Source organism: Scyliorhinus torazame, chromosome 5, assembly GCF_047496885.1.
Source record: "Scyliorhinus torazame isolate Kashiwa2021f chromosome 5, sScyTor2.1, whole genome shotgun sequence".
In the NCBI taxonomy this organism is placed as follows: Eukaryota; Metazoa; Chordata; class Chondrichthyes; order Carcharhiniformes; family Scyliorhinidae; genus Scyliorhinus; species Scyliorhinus torazame.
In genome coordinates, this window is record NC_092711.1 from 216,658,180 (window position 1) to 216,684,328 (window position 26,149).

The window sequence follows — 26,149 nt, forward strand, 5'->3', positions numbered from 1 at the left end:
GATCAAACGCTGATATAATTAAATAAATCAGTAAGATTACTACAGGGGACCCATTAAACACAAAAAGTTGCTAATGGTTACAGTTATAAGAAGTTAAGCTATTTATTCAATGATACTTATGATTAACTCATAAGTATCAGCGAACACATTAATTGCACTTAAAGCTTACAGGAACGAAGTGAGTTACTGCACTTAAATTCATTTGGGGTCATTGCTGTTTACCTTGAGAGCTTTTAGTCCAAAATGACAGATGATTAGTCTTTGGGTTCTGAAAGGCTAAAGCTTGCTTTTTTTTCTCTCCATACAATTCAAAACACCCATCCAAGAAAGGGGATAAAGCATTCTGTTAAACCTGTCTGTAATCGCACTGATAAAGCCACTACCTGAATGAATCCATTATGACTACACATTACTACGCTGCACGTAGTGGTTGAACCACACATGGCTGCAATGTTTCTAATCCTGCACGTTGACAGTCGGTGTGTTTTAGCATGTTCTAGTACAAAATAGCTTGCATCTATACAGCACCTTTAACATGGCTCCTTCAGTGCTTCACAGGAATGCTCTTTGACAGTGAATCCATTGGAGATCTTGAGGCAGGTGGCAAACAGCTTGATCAAAGGAGTAGATTTTAAGGAGGGTCTTAATGGAGGAAAGAGAGTCAGGGAGGTTTGGAAAGGGAATTCTAAAGATTGTGACCCAGACAGCTGAAGGCACGGCCATCAATGGTGAAGCATGACCTTGAGCCCATGGCACAAACAGACAGAGAGCATTCTTGGAACTGAAAGAAAAGAAACATATTTGACTCCCACAGAGAGGAGACAGTCAACGTATCTGACTTTATATCCTTATGGTGGGCTGTGCAATTTCATATTTACCAATGATTCTTTATTTTGCCTGAAGGTGACTCATTATTGGCTTCTTTGCTTCAAATGGTTTGTGCTCAACTTCATTGTTCCATTGTCTCTCTGATTGACCTTCTCATTGACCTTCTCACTGCGCCATGGGTTCTCTTTTGAAAAGATATTGCATCATGCAGGAGTGCCTGGAGTCCACTGGCAGATCGGAAGCAATCTCAATCTCACACTGGTAGAGCAACGGCAGAAATGTCTGAGGAAATAGGCGCAGCTTCAACAGGCAAGGTAGAACTACATTTAAATTAAAAATCCTGTGTCTTGGTCTAGTTTTCAAGTACAGTCCTTTCGGAAACAAATTGATACCCACCCAATGTAAGTGCCTTAGCACAGTTAGCTCGGAAAGGGGACTAAGAGTGGGCCCTTTAATTTTCCTGGAGTGCAGTTTCTGCAACTGAGTGAGTGGGTGAACCCAAGCAAGTTGTTTTTGAGCTGGACACATTCTTTAACATTCTCTCTACATTTCCCCTCACTTGAGGCGTAATCATAATTGCAAGAGATTTTGCATGGACTATACACGCTGCCTGAGAGTGATACAATGAATAAATCTTTGATGGATGAATGAATAAATTAACACAGTAACCTAGATATGGATCTCAAATACTGAAGGAGCTTATTGCTGCTCATGGATCAATGAAGTGAACAAAATCACTCTGAGTGGAATCGTCCTGTCCATATGTATTGTAGTTATGTGGGTGAAAGACATGGGGTTATTGCCCACAATCATGAACAAAGCGGAAATGTGGAAAACTGCCCAGGTATGTTCTGTCCACAAAAAGAAGAACAATCCAACCTAGTCAATTACCTCCCCATGAGTCTATTATAGATTATCAGCAAAGTGGTGGAAGGGGTCGTTAAAAACACTGACTCAGCAACAACATGCTCATGGACTCTCAGTTTGGGTTCCACCAGGGCCACTGAGCTTCTGACCTTGGTTCAAACATGGACAAAAGAGCAGAACTCAAGAAGTGAGGTGAGAGTGACATCAAGGCATCATTCAACCTGATGTTGTATCAAGGAGCCCTAGCAAAACTGGAGACACTGGGAATCAGCGGAAAACGTCTCCACTGGTTGGAGTCATGCCTGGCTCAAAAGTAGATGGTTGTGGTTGCTGTAGGTCAATCAGCTCAATCCAGGACATCAGAAGTCCCTCAGGGTAGTGTGCTTGGCCCAACCATCTTCAACTGCTTCATCATTGATCTTCCCTCCACCAGCAGCAGATGCATGCAAACACCATCACCTGCAAGATCCCCTCCAAGCCACACAGCATCCTGACTTTGAACTATGTCGCCATTCCTTCACTGTTGCTGGGTCAAAATCCGAGAACACCCTCCCTAACAGCACAAGGACTGCAGGAGTTCAATAAAGTGGCTCACCACCACCTTCACAAGGGCAATTAGGAATGGCAATAAAAAAAATTTGACCTAGCCAGCAATGCCCATATCCCGTTAAGGAACAAAAATAGTAACTGTTTATTCACATAATTAGAAGTAAGTTAAGGCATTTAATGATTGACGTTTCCAAATATTTAGCAACTGAACCAGTTCCAAATGGTCAACTTAGACTTTCGACATTATGCATTTTGATACCACCATCCCAGTTTTGGACACAGTGACAAACCAGCCAGAACCACCAGAAAAGCATACTTCACTGTATGGTCCACTATAGGAAAGGTGTTGAGGTGCATTTGGTACAAGTCACACACAAAACAGCCGCGTGGCCATTTTGCCTCGTATCTTCAAAACAAGATTACCTCACAAAGAAAAGAGTGAAGGAAGGAATGACCTTTAACCTTAAGGCAATATGGAGGAAAGGTGCTAAAATCTCCAAGTGCGGAGCATGTGGCTGAATTGTTTACCATGGAGCCTGTGGAGGAAGTTAGATGCCAATCAGATGGTGATAAATCCATGGCCTTGATTTGACAAACTAATTAGTTCATTAACAAACTAATTAGAGTCAAATTAGTGTGACCCTAATGTGCATGCCGTTAGTTAGATTTGCCCTTGTATGTTTACTCTCCAGCCCTGGAGGTGGGCATTGGAGATGGTGTAGCACTCTTCACAGGACACCTGCTATCAAAACGAACAGGGCAAGCAACAGAATATCTCTTTAACCAACCAAATTAAGGGATTATAAAATTGACAAGCACAAGGACGGCAGAAATGCAAATTGAATGTCAATTTGGGTAAGATTTAATGGCGAGTTTGTTTCATATCTACTGTGCAAGTCCAGCAGTGTCATATGGTGTAGTGACAAGCCACACAGCAAGATTTTCGAAAAGCAATGGCAGAAAAAGGAAACTCAGACAGTAATGTTTTGAATTCCATCTTTAATCTCACTTCTGCCCTGTTATCGAGGCAAAAATAACACCAAGCACACCATTCGCCTTGCCGTTATTGAGAAAGCAAATATTGGGCTCATTCACACTAGGAAGTGAACATTCATGATGGACATAAAAACTGGCAGAAAAACCAGTAGAAAAATGGAAACTTCCCAGATTCCTCCCTTCTCTGGTGGCATTTTGTATGGAAAAATCATCATTTGCTTGCAAAGTCATTTTTGATTGCATTGCAGAAAAAGAAGCGGCTGTTTTCCCCTGAAGAAACTCGAACTGATGGGGTAAGAATGCGACTCTTTGTTGAGTTGGAGTTACTTGAGGTGATGTGGAAGCTAAATTGTTTGGCTGAGTTCATAATGGCCATGAGTTTTGTGGCACGAGGCAGTTCTGGGCATCCCACCTCCGAGAGGGTATACAAGCATCTCAGTGGACAAAGTGCAGATTTGCCAGAATTATTCTGAGTTCAGACCATTAGATTATGAGGGCAGATTGTACAAACTTGCCTTGTGTTCCATCAGACTGCCCATCGAATCTGCACCACCATTCAGTGAGATCATATATGTTTTTCTAATTTTTCCAATTAAGGAATAATTTGGCATGGCCAATCCACCTGCCCTGCACATCTTTTGTGTTGTGAGGGTGAGACCCATGCAGACATGGGGAGAATTTGCAAACTCTACAGTGATGACTGCTTTGCTATAATCCTCAACCCCACTCTCCCGCCTTATCCCCATAACTATTCCGTTCTCTTACTGATTAAAAATCTGTCTATCTCAGACTTGAACAACTTAATGACCCAGCCTCTACAGCTCTCTGTGGTAAAGAATTCCACAGACTCACTACCCTCTGAACTGTCTTAAATGAGTGACCTCTTACTCTGAGATTATGTCCTCTGGTCCTAGACTCTACCACAAAGGGAAATAACCTCAAGCCCTCTGAAAATCCTATATGTCTCAATAAGGCCGCCTCTCATTCTTCTGAACTCCAATGACTACAGGCCCAATCTACTCAACCTCCCTCCATACCCTGGATCAAATTAGTGACCCTTCTTGCCTCCAATGCCAGGATAGGTGGGATTCTCCGCTCCCCGACATTAAGATCGGAAATTCATGTTGACCGGAGAACCCAGATTCAGCCCAAAAACAGGGTTGGAGCCAAGCACTGGCGCCCCCATTGGCTGTAGCGGGCTCCCCACCCCGGACGGGCAGAAACATGCTGACCGCTCCTCGCTCCTTTGCATTTATTTGATTGCGATTAAGGGCCAGAAGCCCAAATCTCCATGTCCACTTTTCCCAGCCGGGAGTCATGCTGGGTTAGGAGGAGGCTTCCCTCAAAGTCTATGCCTCTGACTCATTCCAGGGCTCGAACAGGGACATTGCATTGTGGGATTTCGCAAACATCCATGACCAGGTGCATCCAAGATGTCCAAGAAGCTATCTACATCCACTTTAACCAGGACCAGGCCCACCAAGACCATCGTTGGCATACCTTCGATCCAGGGGGTTATTGATGGCACTCATTTCACCCTTACAGCACTGGCTCAAAATTAACAGGAGGGGGTTCCACTCCCTGAACAATGTATTCTTCCTGATGCACTCAGAGGTTCCCGGCACCTTTGAGGTACTCCCTCGGGTGAGGAGTTGGCGAGTGGATAACAGGGCCTGCCCACTGAGGTCATGGCTGATGATGCTTGTGCAGTGGCTGCAGACCGAGGCGGAGAGGCAATATAATTACGCACACTCAACAACCAGCATCGCCATCGAGCATGCATCTAGCTTCTAAAGATGCACTTCCGCTGCCTGGACTGCTCTGGTGGGGATCTCCAGTACAGCCCTTAAGGGTCGCACGCATCATGGTAGTCTGCTCCGTCCTGCCCAACATTGTGCGGCAGCGGGGCGACATGCTAGATGAGGGCAGCAGACCGTGTCGGACGAGGATTATGTCAGGATGAGCCAGGTAAGGACCAGGAGCTGGCTGCGGAACAAGATCTTCAGGGCTGTCGAACCTGATCAGCTCCCAATTTGCCGACTAGGAGGCCAAAAGACCGGCAGCTCCATCACCATCTTCACCCTCCCTTCTTTGCCGTTTGTCCCTTCCATCCCATAGCCCTGCCCCATGCCACATTCCCTTATTCTTTCACCCTATCTTTCCCTTAGCCTTTTATCCCACATTCTCCTTAGCCTCTAGCCTCCTATGCAACTGTGACACTTCTCCTCCTGTCTTCCCCTACCATGAATGCCACCAGTGTTGCAGCCATTACTTTAGAATCCTTTCTGTGCCCTGGTGTTCAGTTTGTTATAATTTAAATTAAAGCACTAATGTTCCTTGCAGACGGATAGCTTGTCTTTAAGAAGAGCAGGCTGACATTAACACCTGGTGTGCAAACAATGCTGCCATGCTCCCTTGCTTTGCACCGATACAGCAGGCAGCACTCAGGTGTAGAAGACAGCAAAGGAACCAATCAGGTTAATGCTAAAAATCATTCAGATCAGGGAGATATCCAAGAATGTGGCAGCAAGACCCCTTTAAAAGGCGATACTTCGAGCGCCACATGATGCGCCCAGAGCCTTTGGGGGCAGAGCGTGCAAACTTTATCCTATCAGTAGTTTAGGCGCGGTTTTGACTGTTGGGGATTGGCCAGAGTTAGTCCAGGAGTCGTGGGAACAAGCTTTGTGTACTAGTTGTGCTGTCCTGTCTTTATAGTTTTTCTTAGTTCAATAAAGTCCTGTTGTGGTTTAGCACTGCCTCATCACTCACCTCACAAGATAACACTGACAACAAGAATAAATCAAGCCAGTCGAAGGAAACTCGCCGAAAATTTGGAATGGGGGCAAGAGTCTCTCAGAATACTGAAAAGGTAAAAGATCGTCTGCAGTTGAATAGCGATGCCATTATTTGTAAAAATTGATCCATTTCATCCAGAGGTTGGAAGTTGGGACCAATATGTTGATATGCTTTGATACTTTTTCACTGCCAATGAAATAATGGCAGAAGAGAAACAAACCTTGTTCTAAGTTTAACATCCCCGGAGGTTCCGGACTCCAATTCCTTTGATCAATTGGTATAGTTAGTGAGGGACCATTATAATTCCCGACTCTCCATCATTATGCAGCACTCTAAATTTCATACATCTATCAGAGGTCCGGGTGAAACGGTATCTGTTTTCGTAGCCAGACTTCAACAAATGTCTGAACATTGTGAATTTGGTAGATCTCTCAATGTCATGCTGCATGACCGGTTAGCCTGTGGGATCAACAACCGAAATATTCAGATGAAGTTTCTGTCATAATATCCACTCATGTATATAATGAGATGCAGACAGGCAGTGATTGACACACAGGATGACCAGTAAGCACACAACACAGTGCAGCCAATCACCAGACAAGACACTACCACTATAAAGCCAGAGGGCACTAGGTTTCATGCTCTCTCGGGACCCAGCCACTGAGACAGTCAGAGTCCACGAGCTAGCAAGTGCAAACACCATGCGGTAGCTAGTAAGTCTGGTCAGGCTACTAAAAGGTGTCCAGTCAGTTAAGTATAGTGTTGACCCACAGCTGAATATGAATATCAGTTCTATCATTGAATAAAACAGTGTTGGATCTCCTTCAGTGTTAGACGCCTGTTTCTAGCTTCCCTGCATCGAGTCAAAATTACCTGCCTAACACATCATGTTACCAGAGTGATACTGATCTTAACGGACCTACCTCGAGTGAATCAGCATTGACCAGCAAGCAGCCATCCGATGAAATGTAAAACAGCCAGCCTCCTCCGCAGCTCCGCATCTCCGGCAACCTCGACGCCAATTGGAAAATCTTCAAGCAAAAGTTCCTCTTGTACATCGAGGCCTCCGACCTCGAAGCAGCATCGGATGCCAGGAAGATCGCGCTATTTCTCTCCACCGCGGGGGACCACGCCATCCACATCTACAACTCCCTGACAGCGAAAAAACAAAATTCAAAACAATCCTGCTGAAGTTTGACAGCCACTGCGACATTGAGGTGAATGAGAGCTTTGAACGGTACGTTTTCCAGCAGAGGCTTCAGGGTAAGGATGAACCTTTTCAGTCCTTCGTGACCCATCTCCGCATCCTAACGCAGTCATGTAACTATGACTTGACGGCTGATTCCATGATCCGGGATCAGATGGTTTTCGGGGTCCACTCCGACTCCCTTCGGCAGCAGCTCCTGAAAGTCAAACAGTTGACCCTCTCTGTCGCTATCGAGACGTGCATTGTCCATGAGCATGCCAAGAATCGTTACTCCCACATCAGGGCGGCAGAAACTGCAAAGCTGGCCTCCCCGAGGCGGAACGGGTGCAGGCCATTGCACAAATGCAGGGCCTGAGCATCGAGGAGAGTGGCCGTTTCGCACGCATTTTCCGGGTCCCTGTGCATGCGCTGAGTGGACGACGAGCCTGACAATCCGACTGTGCAGGTGCGTACGTCGACCGACCGCACTGCACATGCGCGATGGCACACAGAACGCGCTGACGTCGGCGTCATGACGTGTCTGAATTGTGGCACCGCCCATTTAAAGCGGCTATATCCGGCAAAAGGACGCCGGTGTGTACAGTGTGGCAAGCTTGGCCACTACGCAGCCCTTTGCAGATCTGGTCCACCGCTCAGCAGCCAGCGATCCCAGCTGCGGCGCAGAAATGTCCGCTCAATACAACAAGGCATGCCCGATTCCGATCCCGACAGCCCAACAGACCCTGATGCTGAGTGCCTAAAGTCCCCAGATTGGGTGGGCATCATGACTACACATGCGCTGCCTTCCACCACAACGGCGAAACGCCTCTCAATCCTTAGTGTGGATCCCGACGACGAGTGGTCTGCTGTCCTCACAGTGAACAAGGCTCGCATCCGATTTAAACTGGACACCAGCGCATCAGCGAACCTCATCTCAAAATCCAACCTCGACACCATCCGTGCCAGACCAAGCATTCTTCCACCGACCTGCCAGCTCCTTGACTACAATGGCAATGCCATAGCTCCCAGGGGATCTTGTCAACTAGGGGTATCCAACAAGGCGATCAAGGCAACACTGCGGTTTGAAATCGTCGGGCCTGACAGGGCGTCCCTGCTCGGTGCTCGAGCCTGCAAGCTCCTGAACCTGGTTCAGCGAATCCACACCATCACCGGCGACGGCCTCGCCTGATGGAAACTTGCAAGCCGACATAGATGACATTATCACGCAGTACCACAGCATATTCGATGGAATGGGCACGCTCCCATACCGATATAAAATCCTGCTCAAGCCGAACGCCACCCCTGTAATTCATGCACCACGCCGGGTGCCGGCACCCCTCAAGGATCATCTGAAGAAGCAATTACAGGATCTCCAAGATCAGGGCATCACATCGAAGGTCACAGATCCAACAGACCGGGTCAGCTCCATGGTCTGCGTAAAGAAGCCGTCATGGAAGCTTCGCATTTGCATTGACCCTAAGGATCTAAACCGCAACATCATGCGGGAGCATTACCCAATACCAAAACGTGAAGAGTTGACCAGTGAGATGGCTCATGCCAAATTCTTTACTAAGCTGGACGCCTCCAAGAGTTTTTGGCAAATACAGCTGGACGTGTCCAGTCGCAAGCTGTGCACGTTCAACACCCCGTTCGGTCGCTACTGCTACAACCGGATGCCTTTTGGGATCATATCTGCCTCCGAAGTATTTCACCACATCATGGAGCAGATGATGGAGGGCATCGAGGGGGTGCGAGTATATGTTGACGATGTAATTATCTGGTCCACAACACCCCAGGAACACATCGCTCACCTCAAGAAGGTATTCCAGAGAATTCATGAACATGGTCTCCAGCTCAACAGGGCCAAGTGCTCATTTGGTCAATCAGATATTAAGTTCCCGGGTGACCACATCTCGCAGCAGGGTGTGCGGCCAGATGCCGACAAGGTCTCGGCGATCAACGCCATGAAGACCCCGGAGGACAAGAAGGCGGTCTTCCGCTTCCTCGGGATGGTCAACTTCCTTGGGAAATTCATTCCCAATGTGGCATCCCACACCACGGCCCTCCACCATCTTGTCAAGAAGTCGACGGAATTCCAGTGGCTGCCCACGCATGAAGAGGAATGGCGTGAGCTGAAAGCAAAGCTCACCACAGCCCCGGTTCTAGCATTCTTCGAACCAACCAAGGAAACCAAGATATCGACTGATGCAAGCCAGGACGACATTGGGGCGGTGCTCCTTCAACGAGATGACTCCTCGTCCTGGGCTCCAGTGGCGTATGCCTCCTGGGCCATGACGCCCACTGAGCAACGGTACGCTCAGATTGAGAAGGAGTGTCTGTGCCTCCTGACAGGGACAGTCAAGTTTCACGACTACGTTTACGGCCGGCCAAAATTCACGGTAGAAACGTACCACAGGCCTCTAGTCCATATAATCTAAAGGATTTAAATGACATGACACCTCGGTTACAGCGAATTCTTCTTAAGCTACGCCGCCAAGACTTCAAACTTGTCTACATGTCAGGCAAAGAGCTGATCGTTGCAGATGCCCTATCCAGGTCCATTACCACACTATGTGAACAAAGTGACTTCATCTGCCATATTGAAGCGCAAGTGCAGTTGTGTGCCTCTGATGAATGGGTGGTCCAAATTCGTGAGGAGACGGCCTAGGATCCTCTGCTACAGTGCGTGATGCAGCACCTTACCAATAGCTGGCAGAAGGGACAATGTCCCCAGTTCTATAACGTAAAAGACGACCTGACGGTGGTGGAGGGAATCCTTCTGAAACTCGACAGGATCGTAATTCCCCAGAGCATGTGGGCTATGGTGCTGGGCCAACTCTATGAGGGTCACCTTGGGGTTGAGAAATGCTGACGCAGAGCTCGGGAGGCGGTCTATTGGCCGGGCATCAACCAAGACATGGCCGACACAGTCCTCAACTGCCCTACCTGTCAGAAGATTCAACCAGCTCAACCCAAGGAAATGCAGCAACAGCTCGAGATCAAGACCTCTCCGTGGTCCAAAGTAGGTGTGGACCTTTTCCATGCCAAGGGGCGTGACTACATACTCCTGGTCGACTACTTCTTCAGTTACCCAGAAGTGGTGAAACTGTCCGACCTCACATCGAAGGCGGTGTGGTGATACACCACTGTACCTCCCTACCATTGTACATAGTATATAATAGTTGTGCGTAACGTGGCCCTGTAATACTGTGTATTGTACTGTAACTCTGCAGAGGTTCGGTCACTGGTAGGTAACCCGACCTGGCCACGGAGAGCTCCGCCTTAGCCACTCCCCCGGGAGTCAGTATAAGAACCTCTTTGGGACAGCCCCCATTCTTTCTGGGGTCGTCTGTGTCGGGTAAGCCTCCCTTGTAGTATATTAAAGCCTGAGTTAAAGTCTCACATGTCTTTGTGGTTCTTGACGCTTAGCGCATCAATTTAATATACTACAGTTATAATGGAGGCTGCTCTGAAACCCGACAAGCTCTCGCTCGACCCCCACGCTCCACGCGCAGATCACCTTTTCAACTGCTGGCTCCGGTGTTTCGAGGCCTACCTGGAAGCATCCTCCGCCTTCGCCAAAACGGACGCCGACCGACTCAACCTCCTGTGCTCACGGCTCGACTACGGGCTTTTCGACCTCATCACGGGAACAACGACCTACGCCGATGCCATCGTGAAGCTCAAAAGCCGGTATGCACGAACTGTTAATTCTATTTACGCCCGCCACCGCCTTGCCTCCCGGCACCAGCAGCCGGGTGAACCCCTATCCGTGTTTGTTCGGGACCTCCGTGCCCTCGCGCTCACCTGCAACGCGCCAGCAGTCTCCGCTGAGCAGAACACTGAGGCCCTGGCGCTTGATGCCTTTGTAGCTGGCATTGCTTCCGTCCCGATTCGCCAACTCCTTCTGACACAAACTACCCTGACTCTGGACACGGCAGTCACTATGGCAGAGGCCCAACAGGCAGCCTACGACAATAATGCGTCCTACACGCCTGCACAAACTTCCTTTGCTCCTGTCCACGCTCCCTACGTGGCCGCTACCTCCCAGCAACAACCCCTGCAAGTCAGGGCCCACCCAGCCACACCAGCAGTAAAACTAATGCCTGGGCCCCAGTGTTATTTTTGTGGCCAGGCAAAACACCCCAGGAAACGCTGCCCTGCTAGAGATGTTACCTGTTCAGCCTGTGGCAAGAAAGGCCACTTTGCAAACGTCTGCCGCTCCACTGCTGCCTCGGGGTCCAACGCCGCGGTCTGCTACTCCGGGGTGCCGCCGTCCTCCGTTCCCGGCTCGCTGCTCAACATGTGCGACGCAAGGGCGCCGCCATCTTTGATCATCCCCGGCCCGGCTCACTTCACTCCCGGTTCGCCGATCGTCACTTCCGGTTCGCCGATCGTCACTTCCGGTCCACAGATCGTCACTTCCGGTTCGCCGCTCTTCACTTCCGGTCCGTTGCCGATCGTCACTTCCGGTCCGTCGCCGATCGTCGCTTCCGGGTCCCTTCCGTCACCGAATTGCGTCACTTCCGGTCCACCGCCGCTCGTCACTTCCGGTCCTGCGCACTGGACCGAAATGCTGCAAACAAAGGAGATGCAGCCACCAACAGCAACCTGGCCTCCAGCAGCAGCCTACGACGTCTGGGCGCTGCCACCTTCTCCCACAGGCCGCTCCTCGGATCCGGAACCCTTCTCCAACAGCTCCACCATCGCATCCATCGTCCTCGACCAGGACCGACCGCATCAGCTCGCCAGATCCACCATGGAGGTTCAGGTAAACTGTTTCACTGTTACCTGCCTCTTCGACAGCGGCAGCACGGAGAGCTTCCTACACCCAGACACCGTGCGCCGCTGCTCCCTCAAGGTACTACCCACGCGCAGGCATATTTTCATGGCCTCCAACTCCCAGTCGGCCGAGGTTTTGGGCTACTGCGTCGTCACCCTCTCAGTGAACGGCGCGGTGTTCCAGGATTTCAAATTCATGGTCCTCCCTCACCTCTGCGCCGCCGCGATCCTCGGCCTGGACTTCCAATGCCACCTGCGCAGCCTCACCTTGCATTTTAACGGCCCCCTCCCCCCCCTCTCGGTCTCCAACCCCCAGTTCTTCCCTGATTCCCCCCCGGGTCCCACCTGTAGTCTCTCCACGCTCAGGATCCCCCCCCCTTCACTGTTTGCTAATCTCACCCCCGACTGCAAGCCCGTGGCTACTAAAAGTCGGCGTTACAGTTTCGGGGACCGCCAATTCATTCGAGCGGAGATTAAGCGCCTTCTCTCGGAAAATATCATTGCTCCCAGCACCAGCCCCTGGCGAGCCCAAGTGGTGGTAGTCAAGTCTGGTGAGAAACACCGCATGGTCATTGACTACAGTCAGACCATCAACCGGTACACGCTGCTTGATGCGTATCCCCTCCCCCGCATATCTGACATGGTCAACCAGATTGCACAGTACCGGGTGTTCTCCACCATAGACTTGAAATCCGCCTACCACCAGCTCCCTATCCGCCCGGAGGACCGTAACTTCACGGCCTTCGAGGCGGACGGCCGCCTCTACCACTTCCTTAGGGTACCCTTTGGCGTCACCAATGGAGTCTCGGTCTTCCAACGGCAGATGGACCAAATGGTGGACCAGAACAGACTGCGGGCTACCTTCCCGTATCTGGACAACGTCACCATCTGCGGCCACAACCAGCAGGACCATGACGTCAACCTCACGAAATTCCTCCAAACTGCCAAACGCCTCAACCTCACGTACAACGAGGCAAAATGTGTTTTCGGCACCACCCGCCTCGCCATACTCGGCTACGTGGTGGAGAACGGTGTCCTCGGCCCCGATCCCGACCGTCTGCGCCCCCTTCTCGAACTCCCCATTCCCACCTGCCCCAAAGAACTGAGGCGATGCCTCGGACTCTTTGCCTACTATGCCCAGTGGGTGCCCGAGTACGCTGACAAGGCCCGACCCCTCCTCCGTTCCCCCTCATTCCCCCTCCAGCCCGAGGCCTGCCAGGCCTTCCACCTCCTAAAAACTACTATTGCCAGAGCCGCCATGCATGCGGTAGACGAGTCTGCACCATTCCAAGTCGAGAGCGATGCCTCCGACTTTGCCCTGGGTGCCACCCTCAACCAGGCGGGCAGGCCCATCGCCTTCTTTTCCCGCACACTCCAAGGCCCCGAGATCAGCCACTCCTCTGTTGAGAAGGAGGCACAAGCCATAGTGGAAGCCGTCCGGCACTGGAGGCACTACCTGGCCGGAAAACCATTTACCCTCGTTACTGACCAACGATCAGTTGCGTTCATGTTCGACAACAAACAACGAGGTAAAATCAAAAATGATAAGATATTACGGTGGAGGATCGAACTCTCCACCTACAATTATACTATCTTATACCGGCCAGGTAAGCTCAATGATCCTCCTGATGCCCTGTCCCGTAGTACTTGTGCCAACGCACAGGATGACCGGCTGCGGGCACTACATAATGACCTCTGCCACCCGGGCGTCAGGCGGCTCTACCACTACATCAAGGGCCACAACCTACCCTTCTCAGTCGAGGAGGTCAAGGCCATGACTAGGGACTGCCAAGTCTGTGCGGAGTGCAAGCCGCAATTCTACAAGCCAGACAAGGCGCACCTAATCAAGGCCACCCGCCCCTTTGAACGTCTCAGCATTGACTTCAAAGGGCCCCTCCCCACCCACAACCGCAACACGTACTTCCTCAACGTCATCGACGAGTACTCGCGGTTCCCCTTCGCCATTCCCTGCCCCGACACGACCTCCGCCACCGTCATCAAAGCGTTGCACGACCTCTTCATGCTGTTCGGTTATCCCAATTACGTCCACAGTGACCGGGGCTCCTCCTTCATGAGCGAGGAGCTGCGTCGGTACCTGCTCGCCAGGGGCGTTGCCTCGAGCAGGACGACCAGCTACAACCCCCGGGGGAACGGACAGGTGGAGAGGGAGAACGCGACTGTTTGGAAGGCCGTGCTGCTAGCCCTCAAGTCCAAAGGCCTACCAGTCTCCCGTTGGCAGGAGGCCCTCCCGTCCGCACTCCACTCCATCCGGTCTCTTTTGTGTACTGCAACGAATGCTACCCCTCATGAGCGGATGTTTCTCTTCTCCAGGAGATCGGCATCCGTGACATCGCTTCCATCCTGGCTCCTGTCCCCGGGAGACGTCCTGCTCCGCAAGCACGTGCGGACCTCTAAGGCGGAGCCACTGGTGGAGAGAGTCCGTCTCCTCCACGCCAACCCACAGTACGCGTACATAGCGTACCCCGACGGGCGTGAGGAGACCGTCTCCATCAAGGACCTGGCCCCCTCTGGGGCCCCTGCCGCCCTCGCCCCGCAACCTCCACCCCACTCCCTCTCTGCTCCCTTCGATCCCTCGGCCTGTTACTACTCCGTGCCAGCCGCTGTCATCCCGCAGTTTCGCCTCGAGCCAGCCGAAGCGGTGGGGGAAGTCATGCCGCCTCGCGAACCAGCACCACCGACCGCACGGATACCGCCGGACACTACCTCAGCGCCGCAGCTCCGACGTTCAAAGAGATCGACCAAACCCATCGTTCGTCTCGACCTTTGACGACACGGAACCTCCTGATGGACTCTGTTCACTGCTCCGAATTTTCACACCGGACTTCCTTCTAAACAAGGGGTGAATGTGGTGATACACCACTGTACCTCCCTACCATTGTACATAGTATATAATAGTTGTGCGTAACGTGGCCCTGTAATACTGTGTATTGTACTGTAACTCTGCAGAGGTTCGGTCACTGGTAGGTAACCCGACCTGGCCACGGAGAGCTCCGCCTTAGCCACTCCCCCGGGAGTCAGTATAAGAACCTCTTTGGGACAGCCCCCATTCTTTCTGGGGTCGTCTGTGTCGGGTAAGCCTCCCTTGTAGTATATTAAAGCCTGAGTTAAAGTCTCACATGTCTTTGTGGTTCTTGACGCTTAGCGCATCAGGCGGTCATCAAAGAATGCAAAGAAACGTTCGCCAGGCATGGGATTCTGCTCACGGTAATGAGCCACAACGGTCCTTGCTTTTACAGCCGGGAATGGTCTTATTTTGCACAGTCCTACAACTTCCTTCACGTAACCTCCAGTCCCCACTACCCGCAGTCAAACGGGAAGGCCGAGAAAGGGGTCCATATCGTAAAGCAGTTGCTGTGCAAAGCTGCAGACTCAGGCACCGACTTCAACCTGGCGATGCTGGCATACAGGGCAACCCCACTGTCCACTGGGTTGTCTCCAGCGCAGATGCTTATGAATTGCATTCTGAGGACCACAGTTCCAGCCATCCATGTTCCAGACCTTGACCACCTCACAGTCTTACAGAAAATGCAGCAGTCACGAGCCCAACAGAAGGCCACATACGATGCTCATGCCACGGAGCTACTCGAGGCGGCTGGTCAGCCACAGTTGTTGTGATCAAACAAGTGGCCCCAAGATCATTCCTTGTCCGCATGGCTGATGGCTCCCTGCTATGGCGCAACAGACGGGCATTGCGAAGTGTTCCTCGTCCGCTACCTGACCGAGGTGCCCCGCCGCCTACGATGCTTCCTCCAGACGTACCCTGCCACGAGGCCACTGATCTACCAGCAATCCTGCCGGCCCATGTAACCATCGCGATGGCAGCGATCCTGCCTATCCACGTGCAGGTGCCCACCACAAAGACTGAATCTGTAGACTGAACGTTTGTACATTTTGTGACTTCATCGATCTAACATCTGTAAATATTGTTTTATTTGACATGTATCTGCACTATCGACACCTTCCTATGTATATACGTTCATTTAGACACCTTTTGTATATAGTCAGGCATATATATGTATATATGTATATATATATATACATATATATATATATGTATATATACGCACGCACACCTTAGTATTTATTTATCTGAAAACAAAAAAGGGGAGATGTCATAATAGCCACTCATGTATATAATGAGATGCAGACAGGCAGTGATTGGCACACAGGATGACCAGTAAGCACACAACACAGTGCAGCCAATCACCAGACAAGACACTACCACGATAAAGACAGAGGGCACTAGGTTTCATGCTCTCTCGGGACCCAGCCACAGAGTCCACGAGCTAGCAAGTGCAAACACCATGCGGTAGCTAGTAAGTCTGGTCAGGCTACTAAAAGGTCTCCAGTCAGTTCAGTATAGTGTCGACCCACAGCTGAATATGTATATCAGTTTTATCATTGAATAAAACAGTGTTGGATCTTCTACAGTGTTGGACATCTATTTATAGTTTCCCTGCATCGAGTGCAGTCCACATCGAACCTACCTGCATAACACATCAGTTTCTGGCAGAAACAGGTTGAGTTTGCTCAAGTGGCTGAAAGCACTGAGCAAAGCGCTTTCCAATTGCAAAGTGTGCAGACCGAGATGAAGCAATTATGGTGGGAAGCGATGGCCGCTCAAGGTTCCCGAAGCGAGGGAGCAGCAGAGCCTGAAAAGAAGAAAAGTAACCAGCAGTCACAAGGCTTAGAGGTTTGTTACTTTTGTGGGGGAGTACACTCCAAGGACAGAAGCAGGTATAATGAATTCAGCTGTTTCAGATGTAATAAGAAAGGTCATTTGCAAGCGAGATGCAAAGGCAGACAGCCTACTACAAGTTTCCCAAAAAATGAGTTTGGCACCAATGAACAAGCTTGGGTTCCCTGAAAAATCATCAGAAGTATCCTAGCTTAATATGGTGAGATTATCCTCATCGCCAATGGCCGTCCACTTAAAATGGAGGTTGACACAGGAGCGGCTGTCACAGCAGTGGATGAGTAGACATATGAGTACCTGCAGGGAGGGATGCTGTTTGTGAATCTCAACAGTATTCAGCTATCTTAGCCATTTGCAGGAGTTTCTGCGGAAATACCACAAGGTCTTCTAGAGAGTGAGGATGCATCAAAGGTATGAAGGCAAAGTCTATGTAGCGCTGGAAGCAACACCAAAATATTTTCGCGCCAGACACCAGACACCTTGGGCGGGATTCTCCGACCCCCGCCGGGTCGGAGAATCGCCGGCGGGGGGGGCGGCGTGAATCCCGCCCCCACCGGCTGCCAAATTCACTGGCAGGGACAGCAATTGTGCCGCGCCGGTCGCCCCCCCCCCCCCAGCGATTCTCCGGCCCGCGATGGGCCGAGTGGCCGCTCGTTTTTGGCTGGTCTCGCCGGCGTAAATTAGAGTAGGTACTTACGTGCGGGACCTGGCTGCACGGGCGGCCACCGGGGCCCTCGGGAGGCCGCGGGGGGATCTGACCCCGGGCGGTGCCCTCACAGTGGCCTGGCCCACGATCGGGGTCGGGGGTCCACCAGTCCGCGGGCGGGCCTGTGCCGTGGGGGCACTCTCTTCCTCCGCGTCGGCTGCTGTGGTCCTCCGCGATGACCGACGTGGAGATGATCCCCCACTGCGAATGCGCTGGGATGACGCCAACACACGCTGGCACTCCCGCGCATGCACCAACTCGCATTGGTGGCGGAGGCCCTTTGGCGCCGGTTGGCATGGCGCTAAGCCCCTTCCCCACCGGCCGGCGCGACGCAAACCTCTCCGCCGCCGGCCTAGCCCCTGAAGGTGCAGAGGATTCCACACCTTTGGGGTGGCCCGATGCCGGAGTGGCCCATGCCACTCCTTCGCGCCGTAGTTGCCCGCCCGCCGATTCCCGCAGAATCATTGGCTTGTGCGATTTTCCAGCTACAATGGAGAGCCTTTTTCTTGTAATACCAAAGGTTGTCATGTATCTCGATGATGTTCTGATGACGGGGGCAGCACCAGAGGTACACAGAGATAAACTGGAAGAAGTCCTGAAGAGATTTAAAGAAGTCGGTATTCGGTTGAAGCGAGACAAGCGCACGTTTCAGGCTGATGAGGTCACGTTTTAGGATTGGTGGGAAGGGATTGCACCTACTCGAAGATAAGATAAAGGCAATAAAAGGGGACACAGAACCAAGGAATGCATCGGAATTGAAGTCCTTTCTACGGATGGTCAATTATTACGCCCGCTTTTAGCCCAACCTGTCGACCATTTTGACACCCTTGCATCAACTGCTAAAAAAGCATCAACGTTGGAAGCGGGAAAACTCCCAGAGGAAGTTTTTTGATCAGGTCTAACAGGCTCTGCAGTTGGCAGCCTTACTGGTCTATTTCAAACCAGATAAACCCATCGTTGTTGCCTGTGGTGCATTAGCTATAGTACCGATGAAGTACCCTCACACAAAATGGAAGTTGGCATGGAAAGATCTGTTGCTTCCGCATCCACAACACTGACAAATGCTGAAAGGAAATATTCTCAGATTGGCAACGAAAACCTGGCGGTCATTATGCTGTTAAAAAAAATTCTTCAATATGTTTATGGTCAATACTTCATTTTCGTCTCAGACCATAAACTATTACTTGGGATTTTTTGTGAAGATATACCCATCACGTCAATAGCAGCGACCTAAATGTACAAAGATGGGTACTGCTCTTGGCCGCATACTTGTATACCTTTCAGTATAGACCAGGGACCCAGATATCAAATGCGGATGCTTTGAGCAGGCTTCCACTGCCACAAACAATTTTCCACTCTACAGGACATCATCCTAGCTCTAAATTTTCGTGATAACTTTCCTATTTCATCCGGCCACATTAATGCGTGGACCAACAGAGACATGTGTTGTCAAGACCAAAAGGATGGTTCTTAAAGGCTGATATTTTGAGAAATCAGAACAGATTAGTTGTGTATGCAACATGTGGACAAAATCACTTGCGAAGACGGGGTTGCAGAATAATGGTACCACACCCTGGGTGGCAGCCTCTTCAAGAATTGCACAATGGGATAATCTAAAATGAAGGTACTGGCCAGAGATTGACAAGCATGGTCAATTGGTGTGACCTCTGGCAGTCTCAACACATACTTTCGCCTGCAACAGGTTTGCACCCTTGGGAGTGGCTGGGCGACCAAAGCCGAGACTCCACATAGACTTTGCAGGTTCCTTTTTGGGTTTGATGTTTTTGACTGCAATAGATGCCCACTCGAAGCTGCTAGATGTCCAGCCTATGCATTCAATCTCTGCAGCAGCTAGGGTGGACAAGCTGCACCAAATCTTTGCCATTCATGATCTTCCAGAGGTGATCATCTCAGATAATGGTACTGCCTTCACAGCTTAAGTTTCTTGGTTAAGCCTAATGGAATCCAGCACATAAGGACAGCCTACCCTTGCTGTCGAGTCGGATGCCTGGAAGAGCCAGTTGCCAAGTTGAGATGTTCAGCAAGAGTTAGGAAGTCACTGGATCGACTTACCTTATGAACTTTGTTTTGAGCTCCCTCACTTTAACTCTCTGTAACTGTATATAACTGTAAATGGAGATGTTCTGTTTTGCATTTCAGGAATCTGTCAGGGAACATTAGGGGGAGGAATGTGGTAGAGTGACCCCTTTAAGGAACGATAATGTAAGGGCCACGTGACGGGCCTAGAGCCTACGGGGACTGAGTGCTCGAATGTTAGTCTATGAGGGGTTTAGGTGTGGTTCTGGTTGCTGGAGCTTAGCTAGAGTTAGTCCGGGATTCCAGAGAACAAGACCAGTGGAGTAGTTGTGCTGTTCTGCGTATATAGTTCTTCATTCAATCTATCTCTGTTATGTTTTAACACCATCGCGCAATATAACACTGGCGAATCCTCTAAAGAAAGGAGAAGGTAAGAAATTGCACTTGCATACACATTTCGGGTCACACTGAAACGCTTAAAGCCACTAAATACTTTTGACATGTAGTCACTGTTGTTTTGTAAAGACATGTATTAGTCATGACTCAAAGCATAGAACTCTCACCTTTTGAGATAGATTTGTTTTACTTGTGTCTTCGAGATGCTGGACAGGCTTCGGGAGTCAGGAGGTGATTTACTCACTGCAGAATTTGCCTTTGTCGTCACAGTATTTTATGACTGGTCCAATTCAGTTTCTGGCCAATGGTAGCAAGATGATAGGGGATGGTAATGCCATTCAACATCAAGGGATGATGGTTAGATTCTCTCTTGATGGAGATGGTCATTGCCTGGTACTTGTGTGACTTGCCATTTATCAGCACATGCTCGAATGTTGTCCAGGTTTTGCTGCATATGGACATGGACTACTTCATTATATGAGGAGTCGTAAATGTGCACTCATCAGTCAACATCCCCTACCATCTGAATTTATGATGGAGGAAAGCACTTGAAAATGTTTAGGCCGAGGACATTACTCTGAGGGAACGCTGCAATCACGTCCCAGGGCTGAATTAATGGACCTCCAACAACCACAACAATCTTCCTTTGTGCTAGATTTGACTCCAATCTGTGGAGAATTTTCTCTCTGGTTCGCATTTACTTCAATTTTGTGAGGTTTCCTTGTTGCCACGCTTGGTCAAATGTTGCCTTGATGTCAAGTTCACCTCACCTCTGGAATTCAGCTCTTTTGTTCACGTTTGGGCCAAGACTGTAATGAAACCATGAGCCGAGTGGCCCAAATGAGACCCAAACGAAACATCACTGAGCAGGTTTTTGCCTCTCGCTAGCACTGCCAACAACCCCTTCCATTACTTTGCTGATGATTGAGAGTAGACTGATGGGACAGAATTGGATTTTCCTCTTTGGGGACAGGACATATCTGGACTATTTTCCACATTCCCGGGCAGTTGCCAGTGTTGCCGTTGTACCGGAACACCTTGACTAGGGCACACAGCTGGTTCTGGAGCACAAGTCTTTAGCACTACAGCCACAATGTTGTCAGGGTCCATACTCTTTGCTGTATCCAGCCTTCAGCCATTTCTTGATATCACCTTTTTTCCAACATTACAAAGTTACAACATTTATAAAAAGTAATTCATCGAGTGTACTTTGAGACATTCAGTTGTTGGCGATGTTTACAAATTTGCTTTCCTCACTGATTAGGCTACCACTTGTAATGGATGATATAATAAATCGGGGAGGACAGCCATTTTGGTGGTATGAACGGCAAATGCAGAATGTAGGCTTTAATTGATGAATAAAACAACAGAACATTTACCATTTCTGATAAAGTCAACTTTGCTTCACCTTCCACAGATGTTGCCAGACCTGCTGATCATTGCTAACACTTTCTGTTTTTATTTCAGGTTTAATGCATCCAGAGTATGTTTTTTGTTGTTTTTTGAGGGGTTTTGTCTTCACTGCTTCAGGATACGTGTAGCACCAGAATTTGTGACCTCCTAGAACCATAGAATTCCTAGAGTAGAAGGAGGCCATTCACCCCATCGAGTCTGTACCGACCCTCCGAAACAGCACCCTACTTAGGCCCACTCCTCTGCCCTATCCCCGTAACCCCACCTAACCTGCAAATCTTTGGACACATTGGGCAATTTAGCATAGCTAATCCTGCGGATTAGCTTTGTCAAAGCTTTGACAAAGAGTCATCGGACTCGAAACATTAGTTCTTTTCTCTTCCTACAGATGCTGCCAGACTTGCTGAGATTTTCCAGCATTTTCTCTTTCGCTTCAGATTCCAGCATCCGCAGTAATTTGCTTTAATCCTGTGGATCTTGATTGCCCATTATTTACCAAGAGGCCAGTTTTATTGTGATAGAAAATGGCACTCCACTATATTTGAATTTAGGAAAATGTAACAGAATAAGGTCCACAATTTGCTTACCTGCCAAATCCCTTGATGCCAAAACTTTTTATTTTCCAAGATTAAAGCCACTAAACACCGTCAGTCGAGAATTTGGGGTGAACGGTGCTGGAAATTATTTTGCAAACCTTTTGCACTGAAGAACACCTCACAAACCATGTGGATAATGGAACCATAGTATTCATTTTCAAAAAGCTCTTTCAAAAAACAAACTGTCTCTCATTATCGCTAATGTTTGGCAAATGCTTTTGAATTCGGAAATGGTAATTGTCAACTTTTGCCTAATGTAAATGATCTTGCAATAATTTACATGTTGCCTATAAATCAGTTAAGAGCAATAAACTTTGAGTGTTCATTCCAGTTCAGATCCAGATCTTGACTGAGCAATTAGGCGAAGACTATTTACTTTGGCTGAGGAGTCAGTGATACGGTATCATCATTTTAAAATGGTTACTAAGTTAGAAGAAACTTCAATTGCGCAGAAGTTTGCAGGACACAAAATGCATTGGGGTTAAGGTGGGGAGCGCTGCAATATTTAAGAGCAAAATCAACAAATATTTTCAACCCTAAGATGATAAAGGAAGAATGCAAGTGAAGAGGATGGGACAATGGGATTAGTTTTACATCGGTCTGACACAGACACAATGAAGTTGTGAACTGGCCACTCCTACATGAATCATCCAAAAGCTTTCTATAACACTTGACCTATCCACAATGCCAGTCGTACTTCCAGATCTGCAAACTGAAAATCCACCACCTTGGGTCAAACTGCCTCCTTCAGTGCTGTAAACACCTGTAGTCTCTCATCCTAACAAGAATGGCCTCCATCAGGACTGAGATCTTGCAAGATAGTATCTTGTACCATTTCATGTCAAAATTTGTGACACTTAAACCTTAATGTTGAGGACATGTTGAGAAAGGAGTTAACAAAGGATATGGTATTCTAGGTTTTCTAGGTTTTGTTAATAGAGGCATTGGGTACAAGAGTAAGCAGATCATGTGTAAGACACTAGTTTGCCCTCATCTGGAGACCGCATCCAGTTCTGGGCACCATACTTGAGGAAAGATGTGAAGGTATTAGAGAGAGTACAGAGGCGATTCACAAGAAAGACTCCAGGGCTAAACAACTGTAGCTATGAAATTAGATTAGAGGGAGTGGGACTGTTTTCCTCGGAGAAAAGTGTCATAATATACACATCAGTATATGATGGTGCAGACACACACTGCAAGACCAATCAACACACAACACAGCAGCCAATCACCAGTTAGGGCACAGTCACTATAAAGGCAGAGGGCACTAGTTTTCCCACTCATTCGGGATGCAGCCTCTGAGACAGACAGAGCCCGCAGTCAGTAGCACAAACATCCACCATGTGCTAGCAGTATAGGCTGGTCAGGTTAGGCATAGGTCTTCAGTCAATCTAACATAGTGTTGACCCACAGTGCAAGTATGTTTAACAGCTCTTAGTTAAATAAAATAGAGTTGTACTATTACAAGTGTTGGTAGCCTGTCTATGTTACTGCTAAGGTAAACGCAGTCCCCACACATCCAGAGTACCCAACACATCAAAAAGAAGGCTGAAATGAGATTTGATAGATGTATTCAAGGTTCTGAGGGGTATGGGCAGGGTAAATGGTGAGAAACTGTTCCCACTCAAGGGAGCAGTAAGAACTAGCAAGAAGCACAGATTCAAAATAATGTGCAAAAAGAGCAGAGATGATGTGAGGGGAATGTTTTTTAACCAGGGGGAGGTTGGAGTCTGGAATGAGCTTCCTGAGATGGTGGTAAAGGTAGGTTCGATCAAGGCATTCAAAGAGGAATTGGATTGATATCTGAAAAAAAAGAATGCGTAACGTTACGGGGACAAGGCAGGGGTGTGGAATTAGGTAGAATGTTCTTTCAGTCAGCCAGTGCAGACTCAATGGGCCAAATGGCATTTTGCGCTGAACATTTTCTGCGATTCTGTGAAATACTTGATCCATATACTTTCAGTCTCTGGGCTCCACTTCCCCCATAAGAGTCTCTCACAGCAAAATATCAAAGCCACACCATCTCAGGGTTCAACTGTACTCCGGCATAGCAACATGACTGAAAGTTTGTGCTGCTGAGCTTGACTCGCTACAGGAACTGTATTTGTTTTTTCCGTTTCATCTGCAGGTCAGTAAAACCATTATCATCTGATACAAAGAAGTGTTGTTGTGACAAAAGAATTCCACTGATGAAAGACCCTTGCTTTGTTTAAGAAAAAAAGAACATCTTTGTTGCTTGTTATGCTGAAATGCGAGCTTTGAGCCACAAGGATTGGAAGGAGTTAAGCTATCTTTGCACATCCTTGAATATTATAACTGCCTGACCAGTAAGTATCTACACAAACCCTGTGTATTTTTGCAAACAAAGAGAGATACGTGATAGGAGTGACAATATTAGCCAACATTCAATTGACATGAATAAACAATAGCTGGGTTTTATAAATTTTACCACAATTACTCTCTTTCTATTACCATTTCCAGCGGTTTAGAATATGAATTATGAAGTAAAATGCCGATGAAACAGTCTATACTTAACATTGAATATTTTAGCATAGTAAAGAGAAGCACTGCCGACTTTTCCCTGGAACATGTATTCAGAAACTGGAAAACGGGAAAGGGCATGTGCGATGGTGAATTCCTGCACTTGGTGACTGCCGCAACCTGGCAGTAGTTTCCATAAAACTGTAAAGTTATGGCCAATTTCCATCTCAGTCCCAAAATTAGAATTAAATGCCTGGTATCATTGACTGCTGGCGATCATTGGATTTTTCCAGTGGGAAGCCTCCTACCAAATGTGTTTATTGTTAACCTGACCGTCCATTAAAAGTTTATCCAAGTTCTACAGTTTTCACGCAATTACCTCCGCTCTGTTAGTTTAACATTAAAACCATAATAGTAAATTGCTCAAAGGAACTGTGCCAGGATGGCTTAATTGCTGGTGAAATTGAAATGTATAAATTTTACTTGACTATCACACGCTGTTACAGTTTAAGAGCTGAGTAAATGTTGACGTTTCATTCCTGGAACATGGTGTGAGATCATCTATATCTTACAGCTGGAGTCTTCAACAAGAGAGGATAAATACCACAGTGCTACATAACTTTGGATGAATGAATACAGGGTCTAAAGTCAAGGCCTTTGACTCAGTCATTGTTTTGCCTGGAAATATTTGGACAGTTCCTGAAGAAAAACACATTAACGAAGATTAGTTGGATCCAGTGCAGCTATCGTGTGGCGACTGTCCTGAAATGCGACACTTATCGCAACATTGTAATGGCAGAAAAAATTTAATTAAATTTGCTTTGAATGTCCAAACAGAAGCATTCTCTTGTGATGTCAGCCCTAGCTCATTGTTAAGGCTCTCACCTCTGAATCAGAAGGGTCACATCATATACCAGAGATTTCAGCATAAAATCTAAGTTGACATTTCAGTCCAGTGCAGCTGGAGTCATGCATAAAAAGCAAATGCAACAGGACTGAGTGTTCAGAGAGGAGGCTGTAGAAAAGAAGGAAGTAACAGAGATGAGGAAGGGTGAAATGTGAGAGGGATTTCAACACGGGAATATGAATTTTAAATTTGAACTGTTATGTAACTGGGAACAACCTGGGTGAGAACAGCGAGGCCTGATGGACAACTGTGACTAGGTATGGAATGGAATCGAGGCAGTAGAGTTTTGAATCAGCTAAAGCTTGAGATAGAATGAAAGGTAAGTAAGAGACCATTGGAACAATTGGGTTTGGAGGTGTCAGATCTATGAATGAGATTTTCGGGTTCAGGTACCAATGGAGGCATGAAATGTTACGGGAGTGAAGGGTCTTTGTTTTTGAGAGGATATAGGATTGGAAATTCCTCTTGGGAGCGAACAGGATGCTGGAATTGCAGTCTCCTCGAACCTGAGAAAATGGCCAGTGAGGGAAATGGAGCCAGTGGTAAGGGGATGGAGTTTGTACTGGGGGGCTAAAAACAATGAGGTTGGACCTTCCAATGTCGAGCTGGAATCTTCCAATGTTTAGCTGGAATACAGCAAGGAGACAGCAGAAAGATTTATGGAAGTGCTGACGGATTTGGATTTCATCAGAATACAAGTGGCCGCTGACCGGGGCGATCGACTTTTGCGGAAAATAGTAAGGAATAGTCTTTAGGAGGAAGAGGTTACCACAGTTGGGGGTCGGTTCCAGAGAAATAAAAGCAGGGCGGGTGCGTTTATCTAACCTGTTGGAGGGCACAAACAGGTGGAGAGCGGGTACTACGCTTGTGCAGCATGTAGAGGTCCTAATTA

The 26,149-nt window shown here is 48.5% G+C and overlaps 2 long non-coding RNA genes across 2 annotated transcripts in view; one reads left to right on the plus strand and one right to left on the minus strand.

The window, feature by feature from the left end:
- Nucleotides 1–11,611, minus strand: part of LOC140420943 (uncharacterized) — a 125,404-nt gene extending 113,793 nt beyond the window's left edge. The window contains exon 1 of the long non-coding RNA XR_011946641.1: nt 11,399–11,611. This is a non-coding gene — a long non-coding RNA (uncharacterized lncRNA). The remainder of the gene's footprint in view (nt 1–11,398) is intronic.
- LOC140420944 (uncharacterized) lies at nt 1,042–25,135 on the plus strand. The gene is made up of 3 exons (XR_011946642.1): nt 1,042–1,142; nt 23,998–24,196; nt 24,925–25,135. It is a non-coding gene; the product is annotated as an uncharacterized lncRNA (long non-coding RNA).
- The last annotated feature ends 1,014 nt before the right edge of the window (nt 25,136–26,149 follow it).